The sequence below is a fragment of the Saccopteryx bilineata genome, chromosome 6 (assembly GCF_036850765.1).
Source record: "Saccopteryx bilineata isolate mSacBil1 chromosome 6, mSacBil1_pri_phased_curated, whole genome shotgun sequence".
In the NCBI taxonomy this organism is placed as follows: Eukaryota; Metazoa; Chordata; class Mammalia; order Chiroptera; family Emballonuridae; genus Saccopteryx; species Saccopteryx bilineata.
The window spans coordinates 39,862,252-39,886,522 of record NC_089495.1 but is presented as its reverse complement, the minus strand read 5'-3'; the positions used below and the strand labels follow the sequence as shown (position 1 = coordinate 39,886,522).

At 40.2% G+C, this 24,271-nt stretch overlaps 1 long non-coding RNA gene across 1 annotated transcript; it reads left to right on the top strand.

Annotated features, from left to right (window-relative positions):
* The first annotated feature begins 6,851 nt into the window (after positions 1 to 6,851).
* On the top strand, positions 6,852 to 14,436 carry LOC136308424 (uncharacterized). Its single transcript, XR_010726097.1, has 3 exons — positions 6,852 to 6,969; positions 13,917 to 14,171; positions 14,336 to 14,436. It is a non-coding gene; the product is annotated as an uncharacterized lncRNA (long non-coding RNA).
* Positions 14,437 to 24,271: the final 9,835 nt, after the last annotated feature.

The following is a 24,271-nucleotide window of genomic DNA, read 5'->3' as shown; positions in this document are numbered from 1 at the left end:
GCTGATCTCTTTGCTTCTGTGTCCTCCACCTGTAAAATAGAGGTAAATACCAACCCCACAGAGCTGTTGAGAAGAGTAAATGAAACAAAGTAGGAAAACTGCTAAGAACTGTTCTTGACACATTAAGTTTTCAATATAGTCTAGCAATGCTTATTATTTTAAATTAACTTCGATATTGTCCATTAATTCCACTCTCTCTGTAGAAAGTTAATCTTTAGTCATTCTCTTATTGGGTAGGACTGGTAAAATGCCTTGTAATATTCTTTTCTGTGGACACTTATTTATTGGCTGTAAAATCAGTCTCAGAGTCCCCAGGGCATTCTCATCCTTTTTAAGTTCAAGTTTCCATCTGCTTTTATTTTTGTGCTCTCGCTTGCGGTGACTTCGGAGACAGAATCAGGGTCCCAAGTTAATTATCCTTCTTTTATTCTAAAGAGTCCATGGATGCTTTATCTCTATGTTTATAATATTGGTAGGAATATGAAGAGAAAAGGTGGAATGTGAAATTCTGGAGTACTGGATCTGGAAGATAATGAGGAACAAAATAGAGCAGAACAGGAAGGATGGAAAAACACTTCTCCCTTAAATGTTATAATTTCAATGCATGTTCTGAGTTACCCTGAACATTTTGGGCAAAGGCACCAGGAAGAGGGTGACTGAGGAAAAGACTGGAGAGAAAAACAAAGTCCCACCTTAGAAGCCGAAACTGGTCTTCGTCATTGCACTGAGGTGAGATGACTTAGCGATAAGAAAAGGTCACCATCCACGTATGCTGCTCACCTGCTTGTTGTTTCTGTTACCTCACACTGCTCTGCATAAGCAGTAAACAAATGTGCAAAGTTGAGTCAAAAACATACAGGCATGTTTTTCTCATGTAGTCACAAGGCGACAGCACATCACAGTTCGAGCTGGATATTCTCAGGTATGGCCATTGTTTCCATGTTATGAATGCCACCTTCTTTCATTCCCCCTACAGTGCCCTGGTTTGCATGATATTCAATAAATTAAATCATCACATTATATACTTTACAATCTGTAAAGAAAACACCACTGGAGATGCAGCATTTAACGATGGTGAAGTGATTGTATTTGTCTCTTGTTGCTACTGCAGCCATTTGCCACAGACTTAGTAGTTGAAAACAACAAAATTCCTTAGCTTATACTCGTAAAGGTTGGAAGTCTGAAATGGGTCTCACTGGGCTAAAATCAAGCTGTTTGGAAGGCTGGGTTCTTCTTGGAAGATTCACTCTTTTGCTTCTTCTAGCTTCCGAAGACTGCTGTGCTTCTTGCCTCGTGGCTCCTTCCTCTTCTCTCAAATCCAGTGGTGGGTGCTCTAATGTTTTTGCACACTATATCACTGGAACACTGAATTTACTGTCTCCCTCTTTTGCTCATAAGGAGCTTGTGATTACACTAGGCCCACCCAAATAATCTAGACTCATCTCCCGATGTTGAGATCCTGGACTATAAATCATACCTGCAAAGTTTCTTTTGCCATAAAAGATCACATATTCATGGTTTCTGGGGTTTAGAACATGGACGTTTTAGAAGGAGAGGACTTAATTCCGCTTATCACAAGTAAGCAGAGGCAGCGAGCTATAACAACAATGAAGTCCCCAGGGAAGCAGTGGTGGCTTTCCCCTGAGATAGCTCAGCAAAGCCTGACAAGCCAGGTTGTGGAGGGAGCGCTCTGAAGGCTCAGATGACCCAGCTCATTGGGGGGCGGGGTGCACGTTGTTTTAAAATCCTAAAGAAATAGCACTACCATCACCATTACAAAGCAACAAACAAAACCTTCCATGGAGAATGAATGGAAGGGTAAGTACGAATGGGGGCTTGGAAAAAAAATCTTAGTCCAGAACAGGCACCAGGCACCATGAGATGCGTCACCAGCACCCACACCAAAGCATGAATAAGCTAAAGCACTAAATATAGCACCAAAAAGGTTACATATGAATATTCAGGGGGTTAATATAGTCAAGAAAGAACAGAACAGTGGTACAGAAAGAAAGAAAAAAAAACACCTGAAACCTATATAATTTTATTAACCAATGTCACTTCAATAAATTCAATAAAATCATTGTTTTGTCCTGGCTAGGTAGCTCAGTTAGTCATCCTGTATGCTAAGGTTGTGGGTTCTGTACCTGGTTAGAGCACATATGAGACTCAGCCAATGAATGCATAAATAAGTGGAACAACAAGTTGATTTCTCTCTCTCTCTTTCTCTCTCTTTTTCTCTCTTTCTAAAATCAATTTAAAGAATTTAATCATTATTTTGCACAGCCAAGCACTTTATGCCCCAGTTGAGCTTAAAATTTCTTTGCTTTTTCCTCTTTTGTTGCGTTTCAGCCTACATCTGCGTTTATGGAAAACTGGTCCAGCAGGAGGGCACCCCAACCTTGCCACCCTAGAAGCTTGGGTTGCTGACTGGCAGAATGGGCATCTCAGAAAGTCCAGAGGCTGAGCTGGGCTAGAGCTGACAGATTCCTAGAGAGCTGGAGCCAGCAGAGTGTAAAGATTGATCTATCCACCTGGGAATATTCAGTCTCCAAAGGCTTGTGTGGCATCCCAGAAAGCAGATCTAGTGAAATGTGCAGTGACCGGCACTTGCTATTAACTCTCCAAGCTCCATTTCTTGGGGACATGTGGGTCAGTCATCTGAGTCTTTATTTCTTGTCAAAATAGTCTCAAGTGCCCACAGTCCCACGGGTACCGCCTTCCTGCTATCCTCCTTGCTGGTCCAGAAAAGGCCAGGACATTTTTTTTCCTTCAATTTTTTTTCTAGTTATAAATTTTGTATATTTATATAAATTTTCTTTATTGGGGAAAGCATATGTGGATGCTGAAAGTTGATTAGTCAGAATGCAAAAGGGAGACCTACAGTGTTAGTCCCCCTTGAATGTTAATATCACTTCAAGCATCCAGCTAGGATCCTTGTGAGAGAATTGAATTATAGAATAAAGATATCAAAAAACAAAAGAGGGGAGAAACAGATGTAGAACCAGATTCTGGAGTAAAGCACTTAGCAATATAAGTAATGACAAAATAAGTGTGTATTTAATATATGTTGGGCACTATTCTAAGAATTTTTCACATATCTCATTTAATGCTAATGAACTATAAGTTGGGTTAATTATTACCTCTTACATGAGATGAAATGGAAGCACAGAGATGTGCAACTTTTTCCAAGGACATTCTTGGTAGTGAGTGACCAATTTCAGAACATGTAAAGACACTGAAATGTTCTCTGTCTCTGCAAGACTGAATAAGCAGATGGCACTTAGAAATGGAAACTTTCTGGAAATGTAGAAGCTGTGATAATGTCTTTTATTCTCCTCTCGAACAGGAAAAATATGAGAAAACTTGAAATATTTTCATATTGACTTCTTGTTTTTCTTTACAGATTAAGTCTCTGTAAGCATTTTCAAATATTACAAGAAAATTAGGATTATGTGTGCATTGGTTAGTTTCTTTTTGATTCAGATAAACGTTTGATAAGACTCTAAGTCAGAAGGTTTTCCTTGTACCCACTGGCAGGCGTATTAGTTGCCTAGAGCAACTGTAATTAAGTACCACATTCAAGGTGGTTTAAAACAAAACAATGAGATTTGTCTCAGAGTTCTAGAGGCCAGAAGTCCTAAATCAGGACGGAAGTAGGGCTGTGCTTTGAGACTCTAGCAGGATCCTTCTTTGCTTCTTTCTGCTTCTGGTGGTGGCTATTGATTTTCAGCATTCCTTAGATTTCAACTGCACCATTCCAATCTCCTTCACCTTCACATGACCTTTTCCCCTGTAGGTCTGTCTTCACATGACATTTCCTCTTCCTCTAATGACATCAGACGTATTGGACTAGGGCCCATGCTAAAGACCTCATCTCACCTTGATTACATCTACAAAATCTCTATTTCAGATAAGGTCCCATCCACAGGTACTGGAGCTTAGAATCTCAACATATCTTTTGGGGGAACATAATTCAACCAATAATCAAAGGCTAGAAAGTCTTCAGAGTGTAGTGATGCATATATTCATTTATTTAACATATAATTTACAATCTTATGACATACAGGCCTCTCGGCGAGGAATTGGGAATTCAGCTGAGAATAAAATCACCTGCTGCATGGTGATTTCAGCCTAGTGGGAGAGACAAACACATAACCACACATGTTTATATATAACTGTTTTGTTACAATTGATGGAGCACTTATTACCACTAGTCCAGGGGGAAACAGGTCAAAGAATGCTTCCCAGATTGGGGACAGTTCTGTTTTGAAAGATGATTACAGTTCACAACAATTGAGGGGTTATAGGAGATGTTGAAATCTTCCCAGGGGAAAGGGAATAAAGTTTGCCTGGTCCCTGGGGCAGGAAAGGGCCATCAAAAACCGGCCACTATGACTGCATAGCGAGAGGAGGAGCTAAGGTACCGTGGGATTAGAAGAGACCAAAACATCAGCCCTATTAGCATGTTGTAGACCCATGGCCATGCTCCAGAATGATCTGGACACTCAGCAGAGTACAGAATCCCACGGTCATCTTAGTTCATCAAACTGGTCCTCGAGTTGATATTATGAAACCTTCCTTGCTCACCTCATTAATTTTAAGGAAATTGGGAAGCCCTGGAAGAGCTTTAAGTTAGGGCATGAAAAGAGACAGCTTTCTGGCCCTGGCCAGTTGGCTCAGTGGTAGAGCGTTGGCCTGGTGTGCAGGAGTCCCCGGTCCGATTCCCGGCCAGGGCACACAGGAGAAGCGCCCATCTGCTTCTCCATCCCTTCCCCTTTCCTTCCTCTCTGTCTCTCTCTTCCTCTCCCACAGCCAAGGCTCCATTGGAGCAAAGTTGGCCCAGGTGCTGAGGATGGCTCCATGGCCTCTGCCTCAGGTGCTAGAATGGCTCTGGTTGCAGCAGAATGATGCCCCAGATGGGCAGAGCATCGCCCCCTGATGGTTATGCCGGGTGGATCCCGGTTGGGCGCATGTGGGAGTCTGTCTGACTGTCTCCCCGTTTCCAGCTTCAGAAAAATACAAAAAAAAAAAAAAAGAGAGAGAGACAGCTTTCTGCATCTTTTTGGAGTCATCTCTCTTGGGTGGGCAGTGTTAACCCACATCTCTTTGCACTGCTGGGGGGAAATTTCTGTGTCCGCTTCCTGAGCCCTCTGTAAATATACTCTCATTTCCTATATCCAGGCTAGAAATTTGTAAATGGTATAAAACCAACACTTGATAACATTAGCTTGACTTCCTACCTTACTTGCAGAAGGGCAGGAATAGACCCGTCGATCTGCATCTGTAACAGCAGAAGAACAGGAGATGAAAGCCAGTCCACAGATCACACCCCCACAGACATACAAAAACTGAGACCACAGTCAAACAGCTACTAGTGTCAGAACATGTAGAGACACTGAAATGTTCTCTGTCTCTGCAAGACTGAATAAACAGATGGCACTTAGAAATGGAAACTTAGTGTCAGATACCAAGTGTTTAGGTAGCCTACTGCCTTTTTTTCTTACCACCATATTGCCCTCCAGGTTTATGACCCAGTAGAACAAAATCTATCTGCTTTAATTTCATTGCTCAGCCTGGTTGTTGACTATTTGTTCCACATGACACCCTCTTAATGTAGGGAAAATCAACAGAATTCCTTGATCCTGAGCTTGGTGTCCTGTCAGTAAAGTAGGAGTCATTCAGAGCTGTGTGTGCGAATGTGCCTGACTGGAGCTGGGATGTGGGTGACAAATCAATCTCACCCATGGCATGCTTACTTCTTTGCCTTTTTTTTTTCTTTACAGAAAAGTAGAGACAGAGAGAAAACCATTGATTTGTTGTCCCACTTATTTATGCAATCATTTTTTTTTCTTTTAGGTGAGAGAAGGGGTAATAGTGAGGCAGACTCTCACATGCTCCCCAACCTGAATCCACCCAGAAACACCCATCTGGGGTCAATGCTTGAGTGCTGAGCTATTTTTGGTGCCTGAGGTCAATGAGCTGGGACCAACCAGGGCCACACTGGAACCAATCCAGCCACTGGCTATGGGAGGAGAAGAGGGAGAGGAGGAGGAGAGGCAGGGGGGAGAAGTAGAAGGTCACTTCTCTGTGTGCCCTGACCAAGAATCAAACCCAGGACGTCCATATGCCAGACCAATGCTCTATCCACTTAGCTACCAGCCAGGGCCTGGTTGATTCTTATGTGCCCTGACCAGGGATCAAACCTGCCACCTTGGTATATCGAAACAATGCTCTAACCAACTGAGCTACAGTTTACTACGGAATCGTTGTCGTGTTTCCCCTTATCACAGTGTCACCTGTTCTCCTAGTGTGAATCATCTCCATTTGATTCAAGGACACTTTTTCATAATATAAAACTGACTGAGCACCTATCACCATTCACTCCAGGGGTCCAAAGAGGGCTTCTCCTAGGAGGAGACAGTCCTGTTGTCTTGAAAGGTAGACACAGCTCACAACAATTGAGGGTACAAGAGATGGTAAATTTTTCCAGGTGAGAAGATATAGAGTTGGTCAAGACCCTGAGGCAGGAAGGACCAATATAAACTTTCAGACATAAATTTTCCATTCTGCATCCTTATGATCTCAAGATTGTTGCTTTTGCTATCAGCTGGATACGTCTACAGTGATCAAGGTTTCCACAAAAGGACCTTTAGGAAAGATAGAGTGCTCCTCAATCAACTTGCATTGTTCTCCACCTGAGTCTTTAAAATATTTCTAAGTCTTGCAGCTAAATTAAGCAAAAGAAGCCTTTTGACTTCATTGTACCCTTTAAAAATTATTTTTACTTATCACCCCCTAAAACTGTTTTTTTTCTATGTGAAAATTAATAGGTATGACACAGAAATATCCCAAGCTGTGATGACCATCGTTCAAGACAATCAGAACAGCAAATTGGTCACTACGAACAGAGAGCCCTGTTTCACTGGGTGGGACCAGAGGAAAGAAGCCAGTGCTCCTGATGTTTGGAAAGTCTGTGGCATTATATTTCCATGTTATATTTGCATTTTTCAAATCCATGTTTTCTTTTTTAAATGTATACCTTGAATTATATACCTTGACGGAATTTTCTTTTTCTTTCTTTCTCTCTTTCTCCCTCCCTTCCTGCCACCCTGCCTTCCTCTTTGCATTTTCCCAGGTATGTGCTTTCCATATATCTATTTTTAGACTGAGTGACATATGGTTGGAGTTTACTTTTCCGTGTTTGTAAAATCTGAGAGTGTTTTATTTCTCAATAAGGTATTTTAGAACAAGGCCATTAATTTTTATAATATAGCACTGGCATACAGGGTTAGGAAAAGGGAGGTTTATAGTTGTTTGTATAAAAATAATGCAATAATTAATGAATAATAATAATACAAGAATAAACTCTAGTGTTTTCTGTACTTGCAACTGTAAACCTACTTTTGCCGCACCCTGTCTCAATTATCTTCTTTTGTGTTTCCTTTCTCATGTGTTTCTATCTTCTTTCTGTTCCTGGAATTCTCCATGTTAACCATCACCCATCCACCTCTGCATTTCCTCAGCATGGTAGAACTCTTTTACTTCCACAAATGCGACACACTCCTTCTAGCCTTCTGCCTCTCATGCTCTTCAATGTCTATCATTACTGTTTTCACTTAGCAAGTTCTTACTCCTCTTTGAGGCTCACCTGAAGTGATTTTGCCCCAAAAGACCTTCCTTAGCCCTCTCTGCTCCCTGGCATCCAATGCTTCCTGATCTGATATCATTATCTGTTGTGACAACTTTCTTTGAGACAGTATAAGCTCCAGTAAGTTAGGGATGATCTCATAACCAAATCTTAGCATGGCTCCTGGGACAAAGAGGATTCAATAAACATTTTATGGGGTAGTTGAATTAATAGTTAATTAGCTAGCAGCCTAACTGGCCAACAGATCATGGAGGATTACAGGAAGGAGCGGCAGCCTCTGCTGTGGGAGCTTGTTCTTCGCTTTCCTGCAGCTTCCTTTAGCGCCTGTGGTCAGCTCAGGGTCAGTTTCCATGCGCATCTCCAATGGCCCCTATGAAATGCAATCTCGCAAAAGAGCACAACTTCAGTGACAGATCATCTTTGCAGCTGTGCGTCAGGTTCTGACCTATGTCAGGGTCACCAAACACTGAGTGTTAGTCAAGTTTGTTAGTCAAGGCTCAATTCTGCCCACCCTCCTCCAACTTCTCATCCACCAGGCGAAGAGGAACAAGCAATGACCCCCCACATTTGCTTCCCTGAGATGTTGGGAAATCTATAGCTTTCGTTCTTTACTTGAATCAAGTTACACCATCAGAGGGACCACATTGCTCTGATTTTTTTTTATGAAACTGCGTTGATGGACTTTTAAAGAACCACCTTCTTAACACTTAGTATTAAAGCTATTTAATGTACACACCCCCAGAATTTCATATATATCATTTTTCAGGAGCCATAGGAGAAAATATCTAGTATATAAATATCAGAAGATGTGTTCTACCTGCCTGGGTATTTATTTGTTGTCTGTTTAATTTTAGCATACTAGATATCATGTATTTATCTTCGACTCAGCTGCCAGGAGGCTCAGAGCAAAATGTGGTGCCCATTTCCCATCTCTTTGGCCCCTAAGTTATGCATTTTTGTGTTCTAGTCTTACCTTGCTGTTTTTTCTTCTCTTTGCCTTGATCGTTTTAGTATTAATTTTATCATTTTTGTGTTATAAGCATTTTTGCTTTCTTCCTTTAAAAATAGATGAATTTTTAAAGCTTAGATTTTCACTGAATTGCTTTTCCCTATCATCATAATCAATAAGAAACTGATAAAATTCTCTCAAGACTCACAGCATCTGTTATCATTATTAATATAATCTATTAGTGAAATCAAAAACTTTCTTCATTCTCCCTCCTTTCCTTCTTTTTTTTTCCTTCTTTTTTTCTTCTTCCTCTCTGGTTTACATATTCATCCATATGTGATATAAACTTCTAATATCAATTTTATGTATGTTTCAAGCTGAGCGACTGTTATTGCTGCTTGGTCAGATAGTCCCATATGGATAAGGCCCATATGCATCAAGGGTAAAGAGAAAACTTAAGATTTTTCTGCTATTTATATGTCAAAAGTAGGGACACTCGCAGGAAAGACACCGTGAAGTTTTCACTTTGTCATATGTAAACAATTTCCTATTTTCAAACTGTGCTCTCTTCCTCTTTTATAAAAATAACAAGGCCCTGGTCGGTTGGCTCAGTGTTAGAGCGTCGGCCTGGCGTGCAGAAGTCCTGGGTTCGATTCCCGGCCAGGGCACACAGGAGAAGCACCCATCTGCTTCTCCACCCCTCCCCCTCTCCTTCCTCTCTGTCTCTCTCTTCCCCTCACGCAGCCAAGGCTCCATTGGAGCAAAGATGGCCCGGGCGCTGGGGATGGCTCCTTGGCCTCTGCCCCAGGCACTAGAGTGGCTCTGGTCGCAACAGAGCGACCCCCGGAGGGGCAGAGCATCGCCCCCTGGTGGGCAGAGCGTGGCCCCCTGGTGGGCGTGCCGGGTGGATTCCGGTCGGGCGCATGCAGGAGTCTGTCTGACTGTCTCTCCCGGTTTCTAGCTTCAGAAAAATACAAAAAAACCCAAAAAACAAATAACCATGCAGGCCATTCATGTTCATTAAGAACGTTCACATCTCTTCTGAACAACACGATGATGCCCCTGGGCTATTATCAACCCACTTTTTCACATCAGAAAATTTAAACTCAGATGAGAAGATTGTGAGTCTGAGATATTGCTTAATTTGTCCAAGGTCACAAAGTTGGCAGGGACAATTTAGTACCTTGATTGAGAGCATTATCTCCAGAGATGGCTAAAACTGGGTTCACATCATAGCTTCTATGTTTTCTCTATGTGACACTCTGCATAACCTCTTACCTTCTATATCCGTTCTAGTAAATATAGATAATTAGTGAATCTGCTTCAAAGACGTTGTAAAGTTAAATGAGAAGATGAATGTAAAAGGTTAAAGTTTAGTGTCTAAAACAGAGTAAGCTCTCAATAGATTTGAAACATTGGATGAGAATTTAAGATTTCTGATTCTAAGTCCAGTATCCCTTCTCATGAAACCATGTTCTTAGTCTAAAAATGGTCAGGATAGAAGTGTGATCCAAGTGAAGATGACTTGAAAGTGAATGACAAGGTGTAACACCAAAGAAACCACTTTAGATGAGCCCGCCTTAGGCCCCATCCTGTGTTCACAGACTAAGCTTCTGATTTCGTGACTTCTTATGTGAACACTGGCTGGAATAAAACATTCCCACAAAAAAAAGTGCCACCCTTCCCCTGGGGAGCCTCCTGAAGGTTCGAATTATAGAGGAAAACTGAATGATTAGCACATAGAAAGACAGACATGGGGTTGTAGAAAGTGTAGACATCAGAGTCTCACCAATCTATACCCTACACACCAGTCCATCAAGGAAGGTCTGAAAAAGGTTTCAATACTCTTTAAACATTCAAAAGAGAATAAAATAGAATAGAATATACCAGACTAACTTGTTCAAGTTCATAGTAACCGAGAAAAAAAAAAGTTTTGACTTTGATAAGCTGCAACTGAAAGGCCAGGCCAGCCTCTTCCATCAGTTTCTAGTGGCTCACTAGAGTATGATGTCTTAACAAATCCTTTTCTTCTCCAACATAGTCAGTGTAACCATGACAAGTCCTAGCAGTGGTGTTAACAAATTATTACATTGCATTTGGGCTGACTGAAAAGCTTTCACCCATCAGTGATGTCTGCCGTGAGCCCCGAATAGAGCAAAATGTCAAAATGTCTAATCCTTGGCTTAGAGATGAAGTTTTCCCTCATCATCCTGCCTATTGAGTCATCTTCAGTATTTGGAGAGAGAACTATGCTCTTCCTCTCTTCTGCTCCCTCCCCCTAAAGAACAGAACTCAGTAGAATGAAAGTCAAGTATCAACAAAACAAAGTTATATTTTGGGATGGCATAATACTGCTACAGCTTTGCTAATAATTCAAGTCCTGAGCTGTGCAAAATGATTCTCACTGGGAATCAAACATTTGCTTCAGGAGGTCCTCAAGGTGAGGGAAAACAATTTGTATTTGTTTCAAACATAATGTCATCCATAATTAATAGGGTAACTCTGGCTCAGTAGAGCTTGAAACTACTAGGTGTATTTGAAGCTGGATTCCTAGTTCCTGAGATGAGGAATAAATTTACCCTTAAGCTTTTATCTTATTTCTTCATGGAAAAGGTGACTTCCAGTGCCTGAATATTTGGTTTCTTTTCAGTACATTTTTTTGACTACTGTTATTTACCATCAAGTGATAAGAGCAAAGCCAAGTGCTGAAATCTGCTTTTAAATAGTTACCCTAAAACTTGGGGGTGCTCACATGAGTTGCCATCAGTTCTTTTGATGCTTTTTCTTTATAATTTGAACTCTAGAAACAGCTTTTTTTTTAAGAAAGAAAAAAAAAAGCTTTAGAAAAATCAGTTAAAAAGCTTTTTGTTTTAACCTTGAAATAACTTCCATTTTGTAAGTAAGTTTTTAGGAGAAAACTCATAACCCATTGCAATATTACTGACATCTACCCTCAGTAATGTACCCTAAACACATGACAATACAACAGGATGAAAAGACCTCCAAAGTCTTCTTATTTGATCATATCCCAGCAGAAATCTGGGATATGTGTACAGGGAACTATGCCAGAGAACATACGAGGAATAACTTTTTCATTTATTTCAATAGTCAGACTTTCAAAAACTTCTCAATTTTTGGCCTACATTCTCTATAGGGTTTTTCATATTTCAGCCTGATTCACATATAGGCACAGAAATTATTCCAAAACAGGATGATGGTGGGGAGTGACTTAAAAGCAATATAGGTACAAGTGTTGTTGATAATGGTTCAGAAGAAAATTAAGAATTCAGAAAGATTCTAAAAAAGAAGTTGGTACTTGTGTTATGGTTTAAAGGGTGGTAGAGTTTTGAGTAAAAACCACATAGTCAATTAGATAAGGTGGTAACAAAATTTAAGACTACGTTACAGGGCCTCTTAAAGGGAGGCTGAAATTTATCACTGGCATTGTTACTTTCTTGAGTTAGTTTGCTTTGTGAGTGGGAGAATGTCATCATTAAAACTATGTAAACCTATATATTTTTACTGATTGATGTCACTCCATTAAATTTAGTTTTCTAAATAAAATTTTTAAAAACTGCATTTGGTAAAAGTAATTTGATAGAGGTGAGAATTCTGGGTATGAAACAGGAAGGATAGTCAGCCAGTGAGGGGAAGTCAGTGATGAATAAGTCCCCTGAAAAAGCTAAAGGCATCACCAACCAACCACATCAACATTTGCCAACACTTGTGCGAGGAGGGTTGGCGACATTCAGTTAGAGAAAGAACCAGGGGATAGAAAGGAGCTGAAAGGGTGAAAAGAACCCAGATTTGGGTGACAGTAGTGCAATGCTTAAGGACAGAATGTGAATAATGGTGTGAAGGGAAAATTCAAAGGGTGCAGAGATGACTGGCGGAGAGAATGAAGGAGAAGGAGGAGTTGCCTGTGTCCTTCTCTCTCTTTGCTGGAAGATGAAGCAATGCCATCATATGGCTGTGACATCAGCTCTTACCTCCCCTGCTCTATGGCACCTTTCTCCAACCACTTCAGACCAGAGATGAAAATGGTGCCTAACCTGTTCATTTGGTCTTCCGATATGTTATTCATAAACTATCACTATCGACCAAGCCTTCTTTGATTTGTCCAGTAGCTTATGTTCTCTCTGTTTCCTAATACTTCCTTTATGTTATTTCAGCAATCACATTAAAATCATCTACAGCAGAAACAATGACTTGTACTTCCTTGTGTGTCCAGTGCATTGTAAAAACAGCTTGCATAAAGAAGGTTTTTTTGAGCCTGATCAGGCAGTGGCACAGTGGATAGAGCGTTGGACTGGGATGCAGAGGACCCAGGTTCAAGACCCTGAGGTCGCCAGCTTCAGAGGGGGCTCATCTGGTTTGAGCAAAGCTCACCAGCTTGGACCCAAGGTCACTGGCTTGAGCAAGAGGTTACTCAGTCTTCTGTAGCCCCACGATCAAGGCACATATGAGAAAGCAATCAATGAACAACTAAGGTGTCGCAATGAAAAACTAATGGTTGATGCTTATCTCTCTCTGTTCCTGTCTGTCTATCCCTCTCTCTGACTCTGTCTCTGTAAAAAAAAAAAAAAAAAGAATTTTCTACTGGCATTTTCATCTTCAATTGGAGGGTCAAGAATAGAAATTCAGTAGATGTCTGTTGATAATCAGATGGTAACAAAAATTTAAAATATTGTAAAGGTACAGTATTTCAGGGTTTGCAAATATACAATTTTCTTAATAGGGTAGCATTTTATATAACTTAATGTTTTCCTGAAGCACCATTACTAAGAAGCTAGGGAAAGATCTGCCATGTTTTTCCTTAGAGGAAAAAAATATTTTTAGTTTCACCCTCAAGATTCTTCTTGAATAAAAGCTTAAGAATCCTCTGAATGAAAGCCAAGCATTGGCCACATCAGTCATTTTTTCAATATTAGCCTTTTAATCACTAGGCAGCCTCATTGTAAATGTAGGCAATGAATATTATAAAATGCAAATCAGCAAATGCATGGTGAATATTTTGCTGACATCATGCTTTTTGATTGGTCAAACCAAAACCAGGCCTGCAATGCAGGTACTTCCAGCTGTGTTTCCCATAGACTTGCTGAGTCACCATAACAAACTTGTGTTTATAGAGCTCTTTACCTGGGGGAACACCCAGAGGTCTGTCTATCTCTTTTAAACTTGATGTGCTCTAGAAACTGCAAAAAATCAAGACCATTCCCATTTTTCAAATTGGGAAAATGGAAGCAGAAAAGGACAAACCCACTCCTTCTAGAAATTGATAACTGAGTTGTATTGATTTCAGAATGTTTTGTTTTCCAGAATGGGTGCTGGTCATTAGTGAGAGTACCTGTGTCTCCAAGTTGGCACTTCACTGGAAACCTCGAAGAGTGACAGTGCCTTCTTCCCACCCAAGGGCTACTCATCAAATGTCAGCTTTTTAACTCTTCAGCTTCTCTCCTAAACTTGACATTGCTGAACACCAGAAACTACTTCCAAGACCTTTGATATTCACCACCAATGGAGAATCGTTGTACTCAACTGTCTATCACTCTTCCTATTTCTCTGCTAATGAAGGTATGCAGAAATCCTGTTTTGAATTTAACAAACTATAGAAATGATCCCTGAAAGTATAGTCTTCTGTTTTGAATTTAAGCATTTACCTTTTCTTCTTTTATTTCCTACTTTCAGTATTTGTTCAAATGCTAATGACTGGTTTATTTCATCTGCTATGTGGCAAGCCCTGTTCTAGGTTCTTGAGATAAATACTACTGAACGAAATAGATGAAGCTCCTGGTTCTTATCACCCACTTTACCAGAGAGTCACACACACCCATCCTGACTGCACTGGGTGTCTGAGGTGAGACTCTGGATGCTGAAGGAAGTCACAACATGATAATCAGTTTTTTGACAACAGCTTAGGAACAGACAGCACCTTATTTCATGTAGATGACAAACATTTTTATAGCAAAGTCCAGAGCCTGTGTACCTACGTATTAACCCAGTTTAGTGTGGGACTCAGAAGTGACATGATGTCATAGGGTTATGTTTAGTTGAAGTAACAAACCAAGTCAGATTTCTTTCTGTCAGAAAACAAGTCTGCCTTAGGAAATTGGCTTGACTGTGAGGATTGGCTCATTCTATTAGATTATCTGACAACCATTTCACATGAATGCAATGGGAAAAAATTTCAGTTCCAAGGTTTTAAACTATGCCTACTACAAATATACCACAGTGCACATTATAGTGGATAGTCCATCCATGCAACCATTAAACTTGTAATATCATTCTCATTCTCAACTTTAACATGTAAAGAAGTACATAGCTCTTCAAAATATATATATTTTTAGGAGGCACAGGAGCAGAAATGTTCGAAGATCACTAAGCTAGTTGATCCTGTCATCAGAATGCTTTTGTATGTTTCCTTTCAGAAGGAGGACTTCACCAAATGGACAGAAAAGGTTGTATCACTACTTCTGTGCCTACATGATAATAAAAGTTTGGACATGTGATGGAATTTAGCCTGTGAGTTGCTTTCATGGTGTTTATCACTGAGGAGGAAAACCATAGTTCTTTCTGCTTCCGGTCACTGCAAGCTGCGAAGCTGACAAGTGTAAACAGCCAAGGTAGCCTTAATCCCTTCACATTTGTCCCAGCATCCACACGCAGAGGACACTGAGACACCTCCATTAGGAAGGGGTTGGGTTTTGTTCACTGCTGTGTCCTTGTCACATGATTCATATGTATCAAATGAGTACCTTCTACAATGCTTTATCTAATACAAGAGCCTCCAGGTATCAACCGAATTTCTAATAATATACAAGTTCAGTTTGCTCCTGCAGCACTCATCTGCCTCCCCAAAAGTGCTTCCCTTCCCCAAATGATAACACCACAAAGTGTCCTTACTGCAAGGCATTTCAAATAAAGGGGTGAGAGCTTGAATGAAAAGAAAACAAATCCCTCAGCATTTTTCACTCGACATAGAGAAAAACAGACTCAGTTGAGAAAAGTGAGAGAATTCTGTATCAAATCCATTTTTATGCCTAATTGTTATAATAATAAATTTACAAGATGATGTATTCATCAAAAAAACACCTTGAGAAGCCACATATAAAGCATAATGAGAATTTGAGAGCGTTTTGGTTGTTACAAAACTTTTTGTGGAAGGAGATGATAGCAAGTGATTATTCTCTGGTGTAAAAAGCCAGAAATAAGAAGTAGCAAAAGTAAGGATAAAAGGGTGACAGGACTGTCACAGAGGGGATGTCTCCACTAGGCATTCATATTCTTCACATTCTAAGCAACGAAATAAAGCACCCAGTACTGGGTCTGGTGTCCGCTAGACTAGGAGCCCAAGTTGACGGAATAGCTACTGATCCCCAGCCAGAACATAGAGACAATTACCCTGAGGTCTTTCTATTTGTTTTTCCTTCTGTTAAAAGGCAGCCAAGAGCTACAGGAGACATTCACCAGCATCATTGTAATATCCTGAAAAAACCCAAAGGGAACAAGAAAAAACAAATCAGAAACACTTCAAAAGGAAGGAAATGTAATATGCGGAGTTATTCGTCATTACTCAAATATACACATGGATGAAGTGTACATAGATTGGGTGAAATCTTCACCTCTAATTTTAAAACATACCTAGTTTAATGAACAAAGTTAACATTCTATTCTTTATGCAGTTCGAGGGCCATTCAAGCTTGCGGAAACGACCCAATGAAGTGCTTTTACTATTTCTGTAACTGAGGACATTCTAGTTAGCAAATATTTGGTTAACAACTCATAATATCTGGTGCTGAAAGAGACAACAACGTGTTCATTTTGGTTTCTAGCCTCATGAAGTTTACAATCCAGTAGGAGAGACAAGTTATGCTATAACAAGATCATTAAGTGGTTTCCCTTTGCTTTTAAAATAAAACCCATATTCTCTATGTGGTCCTTTGGGATAATGCACTTATGCCCACAGCCCCCACTCACTTTGTTTATATGCATGCTGTTCCCATCTCTCTGGAATGTGCCATCTCCCTCCCTTTGCTTGCATTAATCCAAACCACCCTTTGATCTCAGCTTGGAGGTATCTTTCTCAAATAGAACTAGCCTGGTTTTGAAAATCAAATCGGACACTTGTGCAAACCTTCCCCAATGAACGCCATTCATAACATGCCTGTTTTTGTGTCTATTCCAATGTATGCTCTGCACTCCTATTTAATTGTGAGGTTTATGAGAGAGGAAGCAGAATCTGTTATATTCACTCTTGTATCTTGGTTGTTATTACTATTGGCCCATACTAGACACTCCATAAATAAGGTTTAATTCATAAGAAGATGAATTTTAAAATATGAATTTAAACAACCCATATAATAAAATTTCTTGCATATTATCATAATTCTGTACAGGGTAAATGTTATCATTCTTGATGTATACAGATGGAGAAACTGAGGCTGACAGAGGTCTAATGATTTCTGGAAGATCATTTGATTAATAACTGGATTCTCAGAAAATGCTCTTTTTATAGCTCCAGAAAAATGTATCTTGACATAAAATACTTGAGCACATCAGTCACGGAGGAGAGGAAGCTTATGAGGCATGGATGAGCAAGAGGAGCTAAATGGGATTTCCTCTGCTTTTAGGCGTCACATCCTCCATCCCTTGTGCCTGGAGATGCGTCTGGAGATGGACCTGGAGAGGAAAAGAGATGACTTTTAAAGAACATACTCAGACACTAACTGGGTGAATTTCCAAGAAGCCTTGGATTTCTTATCATCTGTAAAATGGAAAGGCTGACAGTGACCATGACGATGGAATGCTGCAGGACATTGATGAAGGCCAGTTTCCTTACTTCCACACACTTTGATCTGAAGTTAGGACAATTCTAAGGCCACGTCTGGAATCTTCCCAATGGACCAGACTTCCTTTCCATATGCTAGGTCTGTAGCAACATTCTGGATATTTGCATGATAGGATAGGACACAACGCACCCAGGCTCTGACACATCAACAGCTGTCTTATCTGGAAATAGGGCAAGGAGATAAAACTTCAGATGACAAGTATGTCCCCTTCCATGTGTGATTCCTTTAATGCTTGGGGAATTTTTACTTTTAACATTTCTAATTCTAGCTTTACCTTTAGAAACTAAAGTTATTTTAAAAAGCTCTTCATTATTTTTGCAACACCTAACACAATTGCTATGGATTCTAAAATACAGAAACTAAATGGAAGAGGAGTAAAATTTAGTAAAGTCTTGTTCTTTGGCTGCTTTTATAAAAACTACATTTTTTTCCTGTAAAAGATAAAATGTTTCCTGTGAAATTATCAGGCTACCTGGTCATTGTCATAACTTTGAAATACCAAAATCAAAGGACTTACTGAATAACTAAATAAGAACTTAAACATTTAATATTGCTTTAGGCTCACCCATCAAAAATGTCACTCTCTTCTGATTATAGAAACAAAATTTATCATTCAAGTTTTAATTAAAATTCTGCCTCCAGTACAAGAGTTTCCCCAATGATACCAGCTAAGTGTTCTTGCACTCTGCAAGTCATGTTAAGGCTACCTGTATTATTAATAATTAGTTTTGTTTAATAAAAACTGATCTTATCAAGAGTTTAAGCTCCCAGAGAGCAAAATCATCTATTTAGAAAAACGTGGTTGTCGTAATTATCTTCTTCATCCCTCCCCTTCATTGACTATATTTGATATAAAGTTAGGACAATCTCCAAGGCCATGTCTGGAATTTTCACAATAGAACGGACTTCCTCCCCATTTGAGTCAGGAGCTTTCCTCATCTCTACCTATCACACCCACACGCACACCTCAACATACACACACCCTTCCAAACCATCCTACCACTTACCAGTTGGACGAAACTCTGTCCAATAGGTTAGATCAGGCGTGGCCAACAGTTTTTACCCCCGGGCCAGATTAGAAAGAAAACTTTCTTCACAGGCCAGACAAAATATTAAAATTAAAAAATGTTAAATACAAATACGATGCATTTAAGTAAACAAAATTTTATTATGTAATTTGTTTATGAATAAATTTGAGTGAAAAAAATTTTAATATACAATATTATTTTAATAAAAATATATTTTAATAAAAATATAATTACATACCATATAAATATCTGAACTATATTGCAATCAATCAAAACAATATTTAATTAATAGAATGAGCTTGAAGGGGTTATATCGCAGATAAAACAATTCTTTTGTTTTACAAACAGCCTGGACACGTTTTCAGTTAACAGCTGCAGCTATTGTCTATGCTACAATGCCACTTGATTCAGCACACCTGACCACAAAAATAACGAATTGTTTGACCTTGGGTGCGCACTGGCAAACTCCACCTAAAAGACTGTGGGTTTCACATCGCCGCTAAACGTCAAACAGTTCATATCGAGTACAGACAAGTACAAAAGTTGTAAATCTTTATAATGGAATTTTTTTAAGAAATAAGTATCGCGAATCCATTTGACCAATTATTGGAAGTTAACCCTAGATTAGTCACATGTGGAATTCTTTTCCGCATATTATTACCTTCTTAAATATCTCGATTTCCAATAATCAAAGACGCTTCTGCTTCTGAGTAGCTGAGATTTTAAAGTAGTGGAGAATATTAAAAGTTTAATCGCGAGCTGGATCCGACCCGTGGGCCCTATGTTGGCCATGCCTGGGTTAGATCCTAGTGGGCAGGGTCATTGAGCCTTAATGGCAGCACACAGCCACTCTTTACTTTCTTTTTTTCAGTGAAGTCGTTTGGGCAGCTGGCCTGATCATTTGGCATTAACACAGTGGTCCCCAACCTTTTTTGGGCACAGACCAGTTTAATGTCAGAAAATATTTTCACAGACCGGCCTTTAGGGTAGGATGATTAAATGTATCACGTGACCGAGACAAGCATCAAGAGTGAGTCTTAGATGGATGTCACAGAAGAAATCTGGTCATTTTTTAAAAATAAAACATTGTTTAGACTTAAATATAAGTAAAATGGAAATAATGTAAGTTATTTATTCTTTCTCTGAGGACTGGTACCAAATGGCCCACGGACCGGTACCAGTTTGCAGCCCAGGGGTTGGGGACCACTGCATTAACAGATGAGATCTGCAGTAAGCAGACCAAGCCCAGCCTCTCAGGAACAGCTCACCGTGATACCTTTTATACTAAATGGCTGCAAAAAGTCTGGTTTTAGGGAAGAAATAGTCGGAAGGAAAAAGCTCTGCTTTGGTCTCTTAACTCTACTTAATTATTAACCCAAATGGATGAATTTAGCATTCACCAGATATCAGAGAGAACCATGGGCTTGCCCCGTTTTTTGTAAAATAGTGTTTTGTTTTACTGTCATCTGTAGACTGCGAGTGTGGCACCCTCCTCAGCAGGGATCTGTTAAGTGAGGGAGCAAGGAAGCATTCTACCTCCAAAGCCCACTAACAGTTGCCGAAACTTCTGCTTAATAAACATAGTTAAAATAAATATCGGTTTTAAAATCACAAATATTGAAAAAAAGCACTTTCTCAACTAATGTTTTTTGAGGCATTCATTTGTACCTGAAGATTTTCCACCCATTGAGCCTCCCTAAAAATGAGTTCTGACATTAGTACCGCCTTCCCCCTGCTTGAGGAGAGAGACAACACGTTTGACAAACACTTACTGATTTTTCCAGGTCAAATGTCACTAAGTGATCTTCTCTGCAGGTGTAAGAAAAAGCAGGTGTTTGCCACGTCATGGATTTGTCTGTTATCGTATATGTCATATTGTATTATGACATATGTAACATGTCACATCTTTTGGCTGCTAAATTTCTCTCGCTCTCTTCGTCTCTATCTGCCATGAGCTCTCTGGTGGTAGGAGTCATGACTGATGCATTTCCATAATCCCTACATCTGTTCCAGTGTTGGAAATTTGGGAAGTAGGTGAATGCACCAATGATGGGCACCAAAATTGTCCTTTCTCACACATCCACTAGCCAAATGAGATAATTCAATTTTAAAGTGACTCGTCAGTTATCAGAGATGATGGAAGTTTGAAGTCCAAGTGGAAAAGGTGAAGGGATTAAACAAAGGATAAACAAACTTACAGACACAGACAACAATGTGGGGGCTGCAGGAGGGAGAAGGAGTAAGAGGTAGTGAGGGTAGAGGGGGATAGATGGTGATGGAGGGAGACTTGACTTGAGGTGGCGAACACACAATGCAATACACAGATGATGTATTATAGAATTGTGCACCTGAAACTATATAATTTTATTAATCAATGTCACTCTAATAAATTCAATAAAAAAATTTTAATTATTAACATAACAATAAATTCAATTATCTGGACATACACAAAAATAACAGTTCCACAGCAGAACATAAGCTATTGTTATAATTATTCTTAAATTGGGACTTACAAATATTTTTCTTTATTTTCTTTTTTTTAATTCAGTGAGAGGAGAGGAGACAGAGATAGACTCCTGCATGCACCTGACCGGGATCCACTCAGCAAGCCCACTAGGGGGTGATGCTCTGCCCATCTGGGGCATTGTTCCACTGTTCAGCAACCAATCCCTTCTTAGTGCCTGAGGCAAAGCCCATGGAACTATCCTCAGCACCCAAGGCCAACTTGATCCAACTGAGCCATGGCTATAGGAGGGGGAGAGAGAGAGAGAGAGAGAGAGAGAGAGAGAGAGAGAGGCCAGAGGGGGAGAGGTACAGAAGGGGAGAGGTGAAAAAGCACACAGGTGCTTCTGTGTGATCTGACCGGGACTCAAATCTGGGACATCTGACTCTCTGCCACTGAGCCAACTGGCCAGGGCCTAAATATATGTGTGTGTGTGTGTGTGTGTGTGTGTGTGTGTGTGTGTGTGTGTATTTAAAGATTTTTAAAATTTATTCAGTTTTTAGAGGGAAATAAGGAGAAGGGGGAAGGAGCAGGAAGCTCAACCCCCATATGTACCTTGACCAGGCAAGCCCAGGATCTCAAACCAGCAACTTTAACAATTCAGTTCAATGCTTTTATCCACTGTGCCACCATAGGTCAGCCTATAAATATTTTTCATAGATTCTTTTCTGTTGGTTTCCTTTCAAAGCACTTGATATATTGGACAGTAATTGAGTATCTTTCGGGATGTGAATTTTACAGTAGCAGATGAGCTTTGACTAGTTATCTACAGCCCTAAAACGCATTTGAAGTAGACTAAGGGCTCGAATTTTACTGGTGCAATGAAGGTAAAAGCTGAACCTCTGCACACCGACCACCGTATTATACAAGCTTGCACGCTGAGACAGCTTTTTCTATTAAAGGTTTCTTCTCTTTTCCCGCTTCCTCTTTCTGTCCATGTAAAAGTTAGAGAACTGGTAAATCAAAGCCCAAAACAGAAAAGGATTGGCAAGTATAAATATACTAATGATGATAACACTCTCTCCTAAATATGGAAAAGAGCCTGAGCAAAAGGAGTCTTTGTTTCTAGAGAGCTCCCTCGGAAATTAGAAAAATTCTATTCTAAAGAATGAAGACATCTAACTGTTCCAATTCGAAGATAAAATTGTGCACATCATCACTGAATTGTGTAGTGTGATGTGGAGACATTGAATTATTTATACTGCATCAAAAATTTTGTGGAAGTACTGTGTTTTCAGATTTTTACTGAATAGGTTGTAATTTATTTTTTTCACAGATTCCTTCCTTTTTATTTACTTTCTCGTGCAGTCAACTAGAAAGCTAGGAATAATGCTCTGAATTGAAAAATAATATGTCACAGATGTACTTGCTCTAGATTTTCTCACATTATGTCTCCTTTTTTCTTGGAACAGAAGAATTCTTATCATGGGGACACTTTCCATGTGCTAGCGTTACAGATGATGTTACCTAGCTGGACTCAGCCAAAGTATTCCATTGCCCTACCCCAGGACCTACTGTGGGCAAATCAGAACCACCCTAGGATTTGCCTACCAAAACTACCAGTAAAAACAGTCCAATTTTACAAGCATCAATAAGCCAGTAGTGAGTTTAACATTATTAGTGGGCCTCCTGTGGCCGGTCAGCTGTCTTTCTGGTCACCCAGCCACCACGATGCTAATCCAGACAGCCTGCTTACATTACTGCAAGTTTTCAAATCAGCTCTTAACTGGTCTGTCTGCTTTCTCACTGGGACCTCTCCAGTCTGTTTTTTGACAGAGCCACCCAAGTCCAACTTCTAAACTACAAATATGATTTTATTCCTCCTTTACTTAAAAACTTCTCACTGATACCAGTTAAAGTATCAACTCTTTAAAAAGGTTTGTAAAATGCATTACGATCCTGTCCATACGCTGTCTCCTGCCTTGTACACTTCACGCCTCACCTGTCACTCTGCTCCAGCTCTGCTGAGTTACCTGCAGATCCTAGAAGACAGTGTTCTTTTCTGTCTCTTTGTAAGCAACAAGAAATTCCTCCTCCCTTCCTCTCTCCACCGACACTTTGGTCTGTTCCCACCGTGATCTGTACGACCCTTATTGTAGTGTTCTCATCTGGCTGCAGCATAAGTGACCATTTTACTATCACTGTGTCTCACTGGGGCGGGACTGCACAGCACACACAGTATTAACAACTCAAGAACAGGCACAAGTGCCTGTAGGTGCCCATCCACAATTCTAACTAGATGGACTGACTGAGAACCTGCCATGTGAGGAATGACGAGGGAGCCCTTGGGAGCACTCATAATTATTGTTCAGGAGGGACGAGAAGATCAAGCAAAACAAGAGATGATTATCTCACAAACAAGCAGGAAAAATGGCCTACCTGGGGTCATAGAGACAGAGGAAGGTGATTGCTCAGCGTGTTTCACAGGGGTAGGTGACACTCCGTCACCCAGTCCCACGAGGGGAGAAGAGTTCTCTGGGCCTGGGCCCCTGAGAGGTTTCAGTACAGCGATGGGGTGGAAGTTGAATATCAGTGTGATGTGGGAAGTGAAACCCAGGGCCAGAAGGAAGGACAGAGGAATGAAAGGAAGAAGGAGGGCACAGTGCCCTGGAGGACTCAAGGAATAGAAATGATTTTCACAAGCAGTTTAATCAGGCAGTGGGCTGAGAAGTCGGATGGCACCGTTGCAGATTGAGAGGTGATCGTGAAATTGAGGCATGCTGTTGCACGCAGCGGGCCTTCTGGGGAAGGTTAGGGACAAGCTGGACCATGCAGCTGAGATGACCACTGTTGGAGAGAGGCATGTTCTTAGCTGGACAGAAAAAGATGCGTGAAGAGGGCGCAAGGAAGAAAGACAAAATCAATGGAGGCAAGCAGAGAACAGTAAATAACCTGATATGTGTATCTCAGGAAACGTGGAGAGAAGGCCACTTGTTGAGAGTTGTCGGGATTCAGGTGGAGAGCCTGGGGAACAAGAAACATTTGGTTCGGTCTCTGTGCCACAAACACTCAGGGCTCTGCTGAGGAAAATTGGTTTCTTAACTCCATGTGTATATGAAGCAAATTCAAATCCAGATAAGACAATCTCCATCATTCATCTTGAGTTTTCCCAAAGATCTTTAAAAATAAACTATTTTATAAAAACAAGAATGATGTGTGTGTGTGTATTGTACCAGGAGCTTTGTATAAAAAATCACCCCAACCTTTCTACCCTTCCCCCACAAATTAGGAAAAGCTTTTTATTTGATTGAAAGGTTTGACTGATAATCTCCAAGTAAAATGGTGCTTTTGAAA